The sequence below is a fragment of the Cupressus sempervirens genome, chromosome 2 (genome assembly GCF_028749045.1).
Source record: "Cupressus sempervirens isolate cs-2001-9-10 chromosome 2, ASM2874904v1, whole genome shotgun sequence".
Classification (NCBI taxonomy): Eukaryota; Viridiplantae; Streptophyta; class Pinopsida; order Cupressales; family Cupressaceae; genus Cupressus; species Cupressus sempervirens.
The window spans coordinates 358,531,939-358,546,546 of record NC_143119.1 but is presented as its reverse complement, the minus strand read 5'-3'; the positions used below and the strand labels follow the sequence as shown (position 1 = coordinate 358,546,546).

Here is a 14,608-nt window from a genome sequence, read left to right as displayed (position 1 = left end):
GACAGTGACTCTTCTTTATCTCAAATCATTCACTAGCTAGCCAATAATCCTTCTGCTATACCACATTACTCTTGGGATGGTGCTTCTCTTCGATACAAGGGTCGGCTAGTGCTTCCTCAGAACCCAGCTCTACATCAGGCTATTTTTTATGAACTCCATGCTTCTCCTTCAGCAGGGCACTCAGGCTTTCTCAAAACTTATGAGCGAGCAAGGAGAAACTTCTTTTGGAAAGGGATGAAACAGACGATTCAACAGATGGTGGCTGAATGTGATACTTGCCAACGCCACAAGGGTGAAACGACCCTCCTTCCTGGCTTGCTTGAACCATTGCCCATCCCTACACGGATTTGGACTGATATTTCTCTGGATTTCATTGAAGGGCTTCCTAAATCCGGTGGCAAGATAGTGATCTTGGTTGTGGTTGATCGTCTCTCGAAATATAGTCATTTTTGTGCCCTCAGCCACCCCTATACTGCCTCCTCTGTTGCACAAATCTTCATGGACCAGATATTTCGTCTTCATGGACTCCCTTCTTCCATTGTCTCTGATCGTGATGCAACTTTTACCAGTCATTTTTGGACTGAACTGTTTCAGAAAACTGGCTGCAAACTGAAGATGAGTTCGGGCTATCACCCACAAACTGATGGTCAAACTGAAATTGTCAATAAATGCTTGGAAACTTATCTTCGTTGCTTCACTTCCGAACAGCAACATCAGTGGGCCAAGTGGCTCCCTTTAGCTGAATGGTGGTACAATACCTCTTACCACACTGCCTCTAAAATGACTCCATATGAAGCAGTCTATGGTCAGGCACCTCCAGTGCTCCTTCCCTACACTCCCAACAGCTCACCAGTCCAGGCAGTTGACATAGTTCTCCGCAGCAGGGATCAGATTCTTCATACCTTACAGGATAATCTTCACATGGCCCGTAATCGGATGAAACAGCAAGCAGATCAACACCGTTCTGAGCGCTCATTTCAAGTTGGGGATATGATTTTTCTTCGTCTACAGCCATACAAACAATCCTCCCTAAAGCTGAAAGGGCGTCATAAGCTGGCCCCAAAATTTTATGGGCCTTATAAGGTTCTGCAGAAGATTGGTTCAGTTGCTTATAAACTGGAACTTCCTCCTTCTTCCCGCATTCATCCAGTCTTTCATGTTTCTTGTCTAAAGAAAGTTCTGGGTACCACTGTCAGAGCACAAACTACTCTCCCTGAAATGGATACGGAAGGATCCATTATCCTGGCGCCGGTGGCAATCATTGACCAGCGCACTCGCCAGCTTCGCTCTCGCTCCATCTCTGAGGTCTTGATTCAATGGCATGGCATGCAACCAGAGGATGCTACCTGGGAACCCCTTCTTCAGATTCAACAACAATTTCCACACCTTAAGCTTTGAGGACAAAGCTTTTTTCTAAGGGAGAGGGGATGTTAGGAACCTGTGTGTTCCTTCTGTTTATTTTGTTAGAGTAGTGTTGTTGGACGCATATGCTTTGTAAGTTGTCCCGTGAGTATATTTTATTATCCCACATGCATAGGTAGTATTACTTTTCTAGATCGTACTCAGTATATAAGAATAGGTTGAGGCCCTTGATGGGCACGGACGAATTTATTGTATTGAGCTTGCTCAAAGGAGGTTACCCCCTCGAAGTGGCCTGCGATCAGTAGATTCATTCTGAGTTCTGCTATCACTTTGTATTCTGTTATTTCGAGCATTCTCACGATATTGCTATAAGGAGGTTCATCTCAGATGATTAGTATACAAAATAAACTCATTAGGAAGAAGATAGTGTCTCCATTTCTTCAATGCTTGAACTATAGCATAAAATTCCTGATCATAAACAAAATATTTTCTTTTTACATCATTCAACTTCTCACCGAAATAAGCAATAGGTCTACCTTCCTGGCTCAAAACAACTCCTATTGTAGTACCACTAGCATCATAGTCTACTTGGAACACCTTGTTAAAATTAGGAAGTGCTAAAACAGGTTGCTCAGTAACTTTTTGTTTCGATAGATTAAAACTCTTATCTACTCCTATAGTCCACTTAAACTCTTTCCTATCCCCTTTCATTGTTTCAGTCAAAGGTCAACAAATACTGCTAAAAATTCTTATGAACTTTTTGTAAAATGCAGTCAGTCCATGAAAAGATCTTACCTCTATTACACTCCTTGGAGTAGGCCATTCAAGGATAGTCTTCACTTTCTCTAGGTCCATTTTTAGACTTTCTAAGTGAGACTACAAATCCTAGGTACACCAATTCTTCCTTTACTAAACTGCACTTCTTTAGGTTTGTCAATAACTTTTCTTTTCTCAACTTATCAAACACCTTGCAAATATGAATCAAATGCTCCTCTAATGTCTTACTAAAGATCAATATATCATCTAGGTAAAAAATGACAAACTTACCCAAAAACTACTTTAGTACCTCATTCATGAGCCTCATAAAAGTGCTTGGTGCATTGGTTAGCCCAAAAGGCATGACCAACCACTCATATAGTCCTTCCCTTGTATTGAAAGTAGTCTTCCACTCATCACCTTCTCTGATATGAATCTAATGGTACCCACTCTTTAGATCTATCTTTGTGAAATACTTAGCTCCACTCAAATAGTCCATAATATTGTCCATCCTTGGCAATGGAAATCTATACTTTATTGTGATCTTGTTGATAGTACAAAAATCTGTGCACATCCTCCATTGTCCATTCTTCTTTGGTGCTAAAACTACTGGTACATCACATGGACTTAGACTCTCTCAAATCAACCCCTTCTACAACAACTCATGAACTTGCCTATTCAACTTTTCACTTTCTGTTGGTGTCATTCTATGCACTGCCTTGTTTAGAAAACTAGCTCCTAGAACCAAATCTATATGGTGACTAATCTTCCTCACTAGGGGCAATCCTTTAGGTACATTATCTAATACTCTATTAGAAAACTCTCTCAACATACTTGCAACTTCTACAGGTACCTTCTCTACTTCTTCTTTACTATCTTTAGGAATTATAGAAAAAAACATATGCTCATGCTTCATACCTTTAAGAAACTCTTTTCCATCAACAAAACATATCCTTGCAGCACTATATACCTTTTCTTCTTTATCCTTTAACGGCTTCAACTTATGTTTCACTCCATCCTTGGTTAGAGTGTAGGTATTTTATCGCCCTTCATGTACAACATGCCTATCAAACTCCCATGACCTTCCCAACAACATATGACATATGTCCATAGGTATGATATTGCATATTACCTCATCCTAGTAGCTTCCAATCTTGAATTTCACTAAGAACTACTCATTGACCATGACCGTGTGGTCATCTTTCACCCAACCAATATGGTATTGATGTAAGTGTTTCTGCCTCTTTAGCTTCAACTTGGTGACCATCATTTCAGACACCAGATTTTTAGTACTTCTACCATCAATGATCACATCACAACACTTATCTTCACATCTGTATCTTGCATGAAACAAGCTCCTTCTTTACTCAGGTTCATTATCACAACTTAGTAGGACTCTTCGGTTAACTAGGACTTCTCTTTTAGCATCTTCAAAATTTGAGGTTCTGACATCTTCATCAACATGTACAACTCTTGCCTGACCTTCTATTCTTTAATTTTTCCTTCCTTGGTGTTGGCTACATTCAAATGCTTTATGCCCTTCTTCTCTGCAATGAAAACATTTTCCATGGAAGCCTCCTCTTTCAGATCCTTGTCCTCTGCCTCTTCCTCTTCGAACTCTATTGTTCTAATCATGGAAATGATTGAAATTGTTTCCCCTCTAGTTCTCATTGCTACTTCTAGCCTCATCCTTGTTCCTTTGATCATCATTATGAACACCATAAGATCATCCATTAGATCTTTCACCGTGACCTCTTCCACTATTCTTATTGTCACACTTCTTGCTCAGTTTCTCCTCAACTCTTAGGGAAAATTGGTATGCCTCCTCAATACTACTCATTCAAACTAGACTTAGCTCATCCTAAATGTGAGGCCTTAACTCATTAAGATAACAAGCAACTTTCTCCTTATCAACTTCTACATGGCTAGTTCTAATGAGAACTTGATAGAACTCCTTAGTATACTCTTGAATAGATTTTCCTTCTTGCTTCAACCCTTACATCTTCTTCAAAAATCAAGCTCATAATCCATGGGAATGAATTGTTACTTTAGTTTATCTTTCATCTGATCCCATCTGGTGATTTTGTCCTTTCCCTTTCTATTTCACTTCAATTGAACCTCTTGCCACCAAATCTTTGCGTGCCCCTTTAGTTTTTCCTTCGCAAACTTGACCCTATCAAGATCATCAATAGCTTCATACTCAAAGTACTCCTCTAGTTCATTGATCCAATCAATTAGCTCCTTGGGTTTAAGATTTCCTGAAAATATAGGAACCTCAAACTTAGGTTTTTTTCTAATTTTGGAGATGGCCCTAAAAAGCTTCTCTTCCTCTAGATTTAGAACTGCCTTTGCTTCAACATTTTCTTCTACTTCATCCTCATCCTCACTTTCATCTCTTATGGGAAGATTCATCCCTTTATGCATTTGTTCTTCCAATGCTTCCATTTGTTTTTGGAGGGCTCAAAAACTGTCAGCTATGACATCTATAGCTCTTCTGCCATACTCTCTTCATGGAGGCATTTTTCATGCTTCTGCTGAAACCCTAGTGCAAACTACTCATAATCGATGATTTGTTTACAGGCTCAGCCCAAAGAATGGTCTTGGTGCAAACTACCTCATAGTTGGCAATTTGTCCACACACTCAAGAACTCTAGCTCTGATACCACTTGATGCAGGGAGCTCCCCTTAACACCATAAACTCATAACAGAAACATAGAAACAATAGAATATGCAAGAACAAAATATTGAGTTCTTATTTGCACCACAAATGCAGAATTATAGAATTATAAGTACAATAATTTGCAAGACAAGCTATGAACTATCACCCAGAGCTGTCTTAGACAATGTTTGGGTCTTTCTTAAATAGGTAGTTTTATGTCGTCCGGGAAGGTTCTAGATGCTCAAACTTAATACCTAGGGCCAAAAAACCCTAACAATACACATAGAGTTGGCCAAATACATCTTTGAAAAATTATCATAGAAATTTTGGTAGCCCAAGTTCTGAAGGCCATAACTCACAAACCATTGCTCTGGTTGCCTATTATAACCACTTTTCAAAGATGCCAACTCCTGGTCTACTGGCTCAAAAGTGTGCTAGCACTCTTCTGTTGAGTTTTCGGACCTCATCTAGGCACTCTAAGGCCTCCAATGGCGAGTCTAAAGATTTTTCTACAATTTTTTTCATCTTAAATTTGCAATAACTTCTCTAATAGTAATGCTTGGGCAATGACATTTTTATGGTAGGCTTACAACTCTAAAATGAGCCTTCCTAAAGAAAATGAGAAGATTCTAAGCTCATTTGACAAGCTTACTAAAAATAGTAAGTTCCCATAAATAGTGACCACCCTATCTACTAGTCCTTATTAAAATAGAAAAGACTAAAAATAAAATATTTTTGGGTGATGCAAGATTGCCCTTGCACCCAAGATTCTCCTGCATCAGACACTGGAGTAATTTGAGAAGTGACCCTGTCATGTCTCAAGTGTTGAAAGGAAGACCAAGATGGTTAACCTCCTCCTTTGCTAGCCATGATGAATCCTCAACTAGTATCCCTTTCCATTTGACTAGATATTCATCATAAGTTCTATTTTTAGTACCTTTTTCCAACACGAGTGTCTAGTATCTCCTCAATCTCCTTTGTAGCTAAACTAGCTGCTGAAATGCTCCACTGTGCTTTTGCAACTTTATCTCCATCACCTCCTTCATAATACTCTGTCAAATTTGAAATATTAAATACTAGTGAAATATTCAATTTAGTAGGCAACTCCACTTCATACGCATTGCCAGAATCATGCCTCTTCACTATCTTGCACTATCCAAACTTCTTCATCTTCAAATAATTATATGTACCCATTGGAAAACACTCCTTTCCCAAATGAGCCATTACTTCATCTCCAATCTAAAATTTCTAATATCTACTTTTTGCATCTGCCTTAGCCTTATACTATGTATTCATCTTTATGATGTGCTTCCTCACCTCCTCATGTATGTTCTTCAAATGTTCAACAAAATCTTCTGCTTCAACATTACTTATATCTACTTTATCCAACTACCTCAATACAGAAAAATTTCTACGACTACTCCTATATACAATCTAGAGTGGTTATTTACTAGCCCTCCTATTGATAGAATTATTATATGAAAATTATGCCTGTGGTAAAATCATATCACATCCTTTTGGTTTATCTCCAACCAAGCATCTCAGCAAATTTTGCAAACTGTGATTCGCAGCTTCTGTCTGTCCATCAGACTATGGATAATGTGATGAACTAAACTTCAAAGCTATCTTCAAATTCTTCCATAATGTACGCCAAAAATATCCAAAAAATTTGGTATCTCGATCTGAAACTACACTCTTTGGCAAACCATGTAATCTCACCACTTCTCTGAAAACCAACTCTGCTACATGGACAATATTACTTGTCCTCTTGCAAGGAATACAATTTTCCATCTTTGAAAACCTATAAACCACTACAAAAATAGAATCATGCTTGTGCTGTGTCCTCGATAATTTAGGAACAAAATCCATGCTAATATCCTCTTAAGGCTTCTTTGGTATAGGTAATGGTTGATACAACCCTATGTTCTGCTTCACTCCTTTCGCCATCTGACATACTCTGCAACTTTGTGCAAATTTCATCACATCATGCTACAACTATGGCCCGTAGTAATTTTTAGAAACCAAAGCTATGGTTTTATCTTTGCCAAAATGTCTAGCCAATCCTCCACTATGCTTCTCCTTGATGAGATTCTCTCTCATTGAACTTTTGGGAATGCACAACCAGCTTCCTTTGAACAACATATTATCCTGGATCATGATATCCAACCACTTTGTCTTGTCGAGCATGACAAGTTCTATACAAGCTTTCCACGCTTCACCAAAATCAAAATCATTTAGATAAAATGTACTGAGTTCCTTGAACCAAACCACCTCTATCTACATTTATGTTAGCAAAAGTTATCTTCTACGAAGAGCATCTGTAACTTTTTTAGACTTCCAACTCCTATATTTCAAAAAAATGTATAACTTTGTAAAAACTCAACCTACTTTAAATACCTTTGATTCAATTTTTCTTGGCTGAGCTTGATGATTAGTGTACAAAATAAATTCCTTAGGAAGAAGATAGTATCTCCACTTCTTCAATGCTTTAACTATAGCATAAAATTCCTTATCATAAATATAATATTTTCTTTTTGCATCATTCAACTTCTCACTAAAATAAGCAATATGTCTACCTTCTTGGCTCAAAATAGCTCCTATTGTAGCACAATTAGCATCACAGTCTACTTGAAATGCCTTGTTAAAATTAGGAAGTTCTAAAATAGGTTGCTCGGTAACTTTCTATTTCAACAGATTAAAACTCTTATCTACCCTATAGTCCACTTAAACTCTTTCCTATCCCTTCTCATTGTTTCAGTCAAGGGTCCACAAATACTACTAAAACTTCTTATGAACTTTTTGTAAAATGTGGAAAGTCCATGAAAAGATCTTATCTCTGTCGCACTCCTTGGAGTAGGTCATTCAAGGATAGCCTTCACTTTCTTTGGGTTCATTTTTAGACTTTCTCCTGAGACAAAAAATCCAAGGTACACCAACTCTTTCTTTACAAAATTGTACTTCTTTAGCTTTATCAACAACTTTTCTTCCCTCAACTTATCAAACACCTTGCGAATATGAATCAAATGCTCCTCTAATGTCCTACTAAAAATTAATATATCATCTAGGTAAACAATGTCAAACTTACCTAGAAACTCCTTCAGTACCTCATTCATGAGCCTCATGAAAGCCCTTGGTGCATTGGTTAGCCCAAAAGGCTTGACTAACCACTCATATAGTCCTTCCCATGTCTTGAAAGTAGTCTTCCACTCATCACCTTCTCTGATACGAATCTGATGGTACCCACTCTTTAGATCTATCTTTGTGAAATACACTAGTACATTTGACCCCATTTTTAGACCAAAATTTTCAACCATCTATTAAAATGGGGTCAAATTGGTCAGGATAGGCAAGGAAAAATATAATTTTTTCAAATTCATGCCTGTGTTGGTCAAAATTTTGAGCAACACATATTTGGCCCTAAGTGTTGGTCAAAATTTTGACCAACATGGGCTTCATGATGTTAAAATACAAAAAGTTCTATTTCACGCACACAAATACAAACATGCCAGGGAAAATGGAAATGCATCAAAGTTCTATTTCGCGCGCATGAATAGAAACAGTGACTCCTGCAACAATAGAAGTCACTAGTTCGTATCTTGGGGGAAGTGGCTGCCCGCGTTGCTTTTGTTGATTTTAGGGGCATTGAAGATGTGCTGGAGTGTAGGAGCCAAGAAGGGTTGTATGCCTCCTCAATTGGGTCATGTTAGGGGCCACCAAGGCTTCTGTTGAGTAGAAGAAGTTGAACTATTCGCTCTGCTCTCGAGGTGATCTGTTTGCGGTTGAGTGTGCTCACTTCACAATCTCGTTTATTGAATTTGTCTCTCTGGTGGGCCTTTATCTCCTCCCATCCACCCCAACCAACCAGTGCAAATATTAAGTAAATCTCAAATTTGGATTGAAAAGCACATATTAAATACATGAATAGACACATTTTTTAACGAACAATGGCTCACTTTTAAAAGTTTGATTATTCTCTTTCTTTTTTCAAAAGATTGCGATGTGTATTATTTTCACACCATTTAAATTTTCACTAGTATTGATGATTTCTAGCTCTCTTGGAATCAAATCCTTAAATTTTTTTGTTTTTGGAGGGTTTCTGTGTGTTGCATATAAGGGTTGGTTCTTTGAGCATCAAGATTTTTTTGCTTTGTTTTTTTGATTGAGAATGTTATTTTTGTCAAAGAGTAACTCTTCTTTGCATATCTGAGGATTCTCTTTGGGGAAAGCATATCTAAAGTTCTAATCTATGCTACTATGAGGAGTTCCCTATGAGAAGGTCATGGCTTCTTGGAGAAATCATGGAGTCAGATTAATTAGCCCTTGGTTTTTTGGCATGACTGAGTTCTACTTCTAGTAGTGAAAAACTCTTTGTTTGCAAGCAGCCGGTTGATGGAAAGGAGCTAGGTTCTTGATTTTTCTTCTTTTTGAATGGAAAGAAGCACTCATAGGGGCCTTAGAAAAGTAACATAAGTTGACCCAATGAGATACTTGAACACATACACAATAATATCTCTTTGGTTGGGAGAGGAATCTTGGGTTTGCTATTTTTAGATAATGTATTCTTTAGCAAGTTTTGAATAATATAAGACACACTTCATTATTTAACTCAAGTATTGGATTTGCCTAAATGATGCGTTCATACATTTTTCCCTTAATACATAAGCCCTTCATGTGAGAACAAGGGAGAAATTTTACATCTGGAAGGACTGTGTGAAATACTTGGCATCAGGCAGGGATTCTGATAGTGTAGAGGATCTTTGGTAAAAACCAAGCTGATGTGGTCAAGGTTAAAGATGAGGGTGAACCTAAAATAGCTAGAAAATACCCCAAACAAGCAGCTACTATGATGAATTACAAGTAAAAGAAACTTCATCTGAATGCAAACGATTCAATCATTGAAGCCAAGGAGGAAACAACTATTGAAGAGGAGGAGCTTGCCATTAGTTTAACAGTGAATGAACGACACCAGAAAGAAATGCCTCCACAACGACGCTTGATAGATTTTATAATCCATGATTCTTAGGGTGCCTCTTAGCCAATAGAAATATTGTATGTTATGGATGTTTATATTTCTGGATTAATTTTTCCAAAGGAAGGTTTATTGGATAAATCAAAAGGGGTTCATTGTGAGGGGTTTGGGGTTGTGGAAACATGGTCCATAACATGATATGAAAATGGTTCTTTTTTTATATGGCTTGAAATTGAGGTAGCAGAGTATGTGTGTGTAAAGCCTGCTAGCTCTTATAAGAAGTTCTTCAGTATTCTAAATGAAAAAGCAATGCTTTGTGTTGAGCTATACAAGGCTCTTTCCAAGAATGATGGAGGTAATCCTAAACTAAGATTGGATGAATTGGTGGTACGTGTTGCATGATCTATGTCTTCTAATAAGAGTTTTTAGGGAAGCTTTTATGAGAGAGATTTCATACTTTCTTAGGGAGATTTAATTGTAAAATAGTTAACTGGTTTCGACAACAATTCTGAAGAAGGTGATCAAATTTTTACTAGTTTGCCTGCTCTTATAGCTCTGGAGCACGAGTGTCTTCAATCAAAACATATGAGGCTTGTTGGTATACAAATTAAAGAGAGCTCCACTAGTACTACTATTGGTGCTTCATCTATCTATGATGAGGATGAGAAGCTTGCAAGATTGATGCAAGAGGAGAATGATTGGATGGCTGCAAGACCAAGTTGAAAGTCTCAAGGCAAGAAGAAGTTCTACATCAAAATCAATGAAGATGAAATTGTAAATGATTATCCATTGCTTGCATATTATAAGGCCACTGAAGATGAAATGGATGAATATTTTTTTTATGATGATTCGTGTATATTAGATCTTGAAGATCCACCTTGCAAGATGTTGCAGGATTGGTCTTTATACAATTCCAATTCTAGGCTTGTTCCCTTGGAACTTCTTCCAATGCTCGGTGGTACTGAGATAGATACTACAGTATTTGTCTCAAGTATCATGACAAAAGATGATGGTAGCGGCTATTGCTTGGATGCTGACTCTAGAGGGGGTAAAAATTATCAAGATAATGAGTTGCATGGGATTCACCTATATTTAAGTGCTATCAAGGAATGGATGATAGAATTTGGAGAAAATATGCTCTTCATATCAATACGCACTGATGGTGCTTGGTATAGGCTTGGGAAGCCTTCTAAGAAATATTTACCATGGTATAAACCTGTTCTAAAAACTGCCAAGCTTGCAATCAAAATAATTGTATTGCTAAAGGAGCAGAGGCGTGCTTCAAAACTTTCTTTCTCATATGTGATTAGGAAGCTGGCAAGCCTAGATAAAACTAAGCCATTTTTTATCTCACCCAATCTAGATGCTGTAAAAAGGTATGTTGTTGTTCATGGTCAAATCATTTTGCAACAATTTGCAGAGTATCCAAATGAATGCAGACAAAGGAGTGCCTTTGTGACAGGCCTTTCTATAAAGATGGAACAAAGACATCATAGAAAATTGTCTTTCACAAAAAAGAGAGTCATAGTCAAAGAAAAGAATTTGACTCCTAGGGCTAATGCACGGCTCTAAACTATCAGCAAACAAAAAATGCATGCAACTACTACAAAGCTGATAAGTCGCATCTAGAGTGAGTACTACTCAATTTCTATGTTTAATGAAATAAAAGAGGAAAATGGTGAGAATGGTGAGAACGATGAGGAAGAATAGGCTCAGGAAGATAGTGATGATGAGGAAGAGACTGATTTGATTGTGGTGGAAAAAATTGAACTCTCCCCTATCATTAGAATAGGGAGAGGTAGATTGAGTAGCAAAGATATAAAATGGGTAGGCCAATCTGTTGGTAAAACATCATCTAGAGAACCCCTATATAAGATGGTTTCTGGTGATGGAGATATTGCTATGGGAAGTGTAGTTCTAGTGTATTCAAAAGGTCAGGACCAACACTCTGAGGATCCTCCCACTATTCTTTTTGTTGAATACATGTATGAGAAATCTAATGGGACAAAAATGATTCATGGAAGAGTTCTTCAGAGAGGTAGTGAAACTTTGTTAGGAAATGTTACTAATCCTCGCAGAGTCTTTTTGATTCATCAATGCCTTCAAGTTGAACTAAGTGAGACTCTATTACGTTCCCAACATTTTTTCCTTTCTTGATAGTCTTCAATGCAAGGCTTCTTGCTATTCTCCATTTTTTCTTGGCAAGCTTATGCTATTGGTGTTTCCATTCAGCTTTATGTCTAGATTGATGGAACAAATGGTGCTAGCAAAATGTTTAGAAGAACTTTGCAAAGAAATTTCAGATTTGACTGTCGTGCATGCAAAAACAACTCAAAAAAATTTAGCTTTTTTGAGAAACAAAATTGATCTATGCACAGAAAAATATCTAAAGATGGATGGATAACCAAAATTAACTTTTAACGAGTGATTTCCTTTTTTGTTACTTAAACAAGCAGAAAACTCTTCTTTAGTGGAAGCACTGACAGTTTCACATTGAGTGATATCCTTTCCCAATGTGTTTTTTCCTTCCAATATGTAGGTTATCCATAAAGGAATTTAATAGGAATCTTGTAGTTTGTAATGCTAAGGACACACCAAGAAAATTCATTAGTTCATTGTAGTCGATAAAGCAAGTGATCACAATGAGTTAGAAAAACACTCTAGAGAGTTAATGAATTGATAAAAAATTAAGAGAGACCGGTTGCAAAAAACACTTGGCCACATACATCAAATTGTTTGAGTAGAGGATAGTGTTTTTGCGTGGAGCATGCTAGCTACTATTTAGGAATATTGTAATTTGAATAGAATAGTTACTTATTTACTAAGTCAAATAGTTGTAACGGTTGTTTGTATTTTTTTACTAAAAATGGATTGATTTGATATCAGATCAATGCAACTTCTACCCTAGTTTTGTTTGGATCTAGTAATTGATACCGGGTCCTTGATAGTGCTTTACAATGGTTGAAAAGGTTATTTCTTATGAATGAATTAACAAATTTATAAACTATCAACAAATGTGGTTGAATGTTGTAAGCAAAGAATTTAGATTTTGATGAACACAAAGGACGAGTAGTTATCAAGAGGGTAAACTCTGGTACTATTCATAGAGGTATGGAGATAAAGGTAAAGGATATTTTAAATATACAAAAAGATATGGTAAATTTGATGCCACAGTTAACCCTTATATTGGATATATTCCAAAAAATGTGGTGTTCAGATGTGGCATAGCAGCATTTTATATGACTGGTTGAAGATAATGTCAGAAAATTTATTTGCATGAAATTTCATATGGACTTTGGGAAAATTTTATGGTCAATATTATGCAAGTAAAAATAGAGAATCCTTGCAATGAAAAATTAAAATTCCCAAATTGAATATAAGAAATCTCAATACCAGAGTAATTGTAAATCTACAGACTAGGCTACCTGCTAGCTACTCTTTTTTAGCCTTTTAATTACAAAAGGTAAACATTATAATTTATAATCTATTCCATAGAAACTTTTCTTAAAACATATTTGCCACCGCTACACTTTGGCTTCTAGGGTTTATTCTGTATGCGTAATGTATTATGCTATACTTTTTTGCTAAGGTTGTTTTACTTGATTTCCTGTTCAATCATTTGTTTCTTAAAATTACATCTTTCAACAATCTCTTCAACTCTTAGTTTTAAAGGATGCTTACAACACAGCTTTTCTTGTTACCAAATTATGACTTTTAGTAATTCATTTTCAACTTCCAAGTGAAGCTTAAAAGAAAGAAAGGATTTTATATTCCTATTTCATATCAAAATTGTTTTGTAAATTGATGTAGCTATTTTCATTGAATAGAAATGTTACTTGAATGGTATGAATGGGTCAAATGGACAAACCAAGGCCATATATGTTATGCTAAGAAAAATTGGATGGTGGTAATAACACTAGTTGTATTATGAATATTTTAGAAATCTTTTCACAAATGTCAAAGTATATGTGAAGTTGAAGATATTTGCTGAGATAATATTTCTTTTCTTACTATTTACATTTATTTTACCTTTCTAATGCTATTTTCCTATTGGTCAAACATTATTTTCTCTATTAATCTAATTTTTAAGAGGTCTTAATCAAGTATTTAAGTTACAAATTTAATTGAAACTCTTCTTAATTAAAACTTCTACAGGTGTATTCATCAGATGAAAAATTTAGGTTGGGTAAAGTCAGCAAACTATTTGTGTATGAGAATTTTACAAAAGTTCCAACTCAAATGGTCGAAGCTGGAGATATTTGTGTTGTTTGTGGTATACATGATGTCCTTGTACATATATATGTTCCTCTGTTCATCCATTAAATATCCCTAATTTGCATTCCTAATCTTTTCCATCACAAAGCATTTCTTTTGAGTAATTCTCAAAGTAATACTGAAATGTATAGTTTTTGGTTTTTTTGGTTATGTACTATGATCAATACAGATTGGTGAAACTTTGGAAGATAAAGTTAATGGTTCAGCTTTTCCTGGAATTAAAATTGAACAACCTACTGTGAAAATGACATTTGCAATCAACACTTTTCCATTTGTTGGGCGTGAGGTTTGCTCCTTGATTAAGTCAAATAGTGTTTATGTACTTATCACAAACACTTCTATTGATCAAGCTAATTCATTTTTTCTTTGAAAAATTTTTTAGTGGAACATGTGACAAACAGAAAAATTAGGGAACATCTTTATCATGTACTTGAGAGGAATTTGGCAATGAAAGTTGAAGATGGGGAAACAGCTGATACATTCATTGTTAGTGGGAGGGGTACATTGTATATAAAAATATTAATTGAGAACATATAGGTGTATATGGATTTTTATTTTCTCCAAGCTGGATATGGTTAATTACAATA

At 36.2% G+C, this 14,608-nt stretch overlaps 1 pseudogene; it reads left to right on the top strand.

The window, feature by feature from the left end:
* The window catches only part of LOC149572617 (DNA (cytosine-5)-methyltransferase 1A pseudogene), a 38,179-nt pseudogene extending 26,276 nt beyond the window's left edge, over window positions 1–11,903 (top strand).
* Window positions 11,904–14,608: the final 2,705 nt, after the last annotated feature.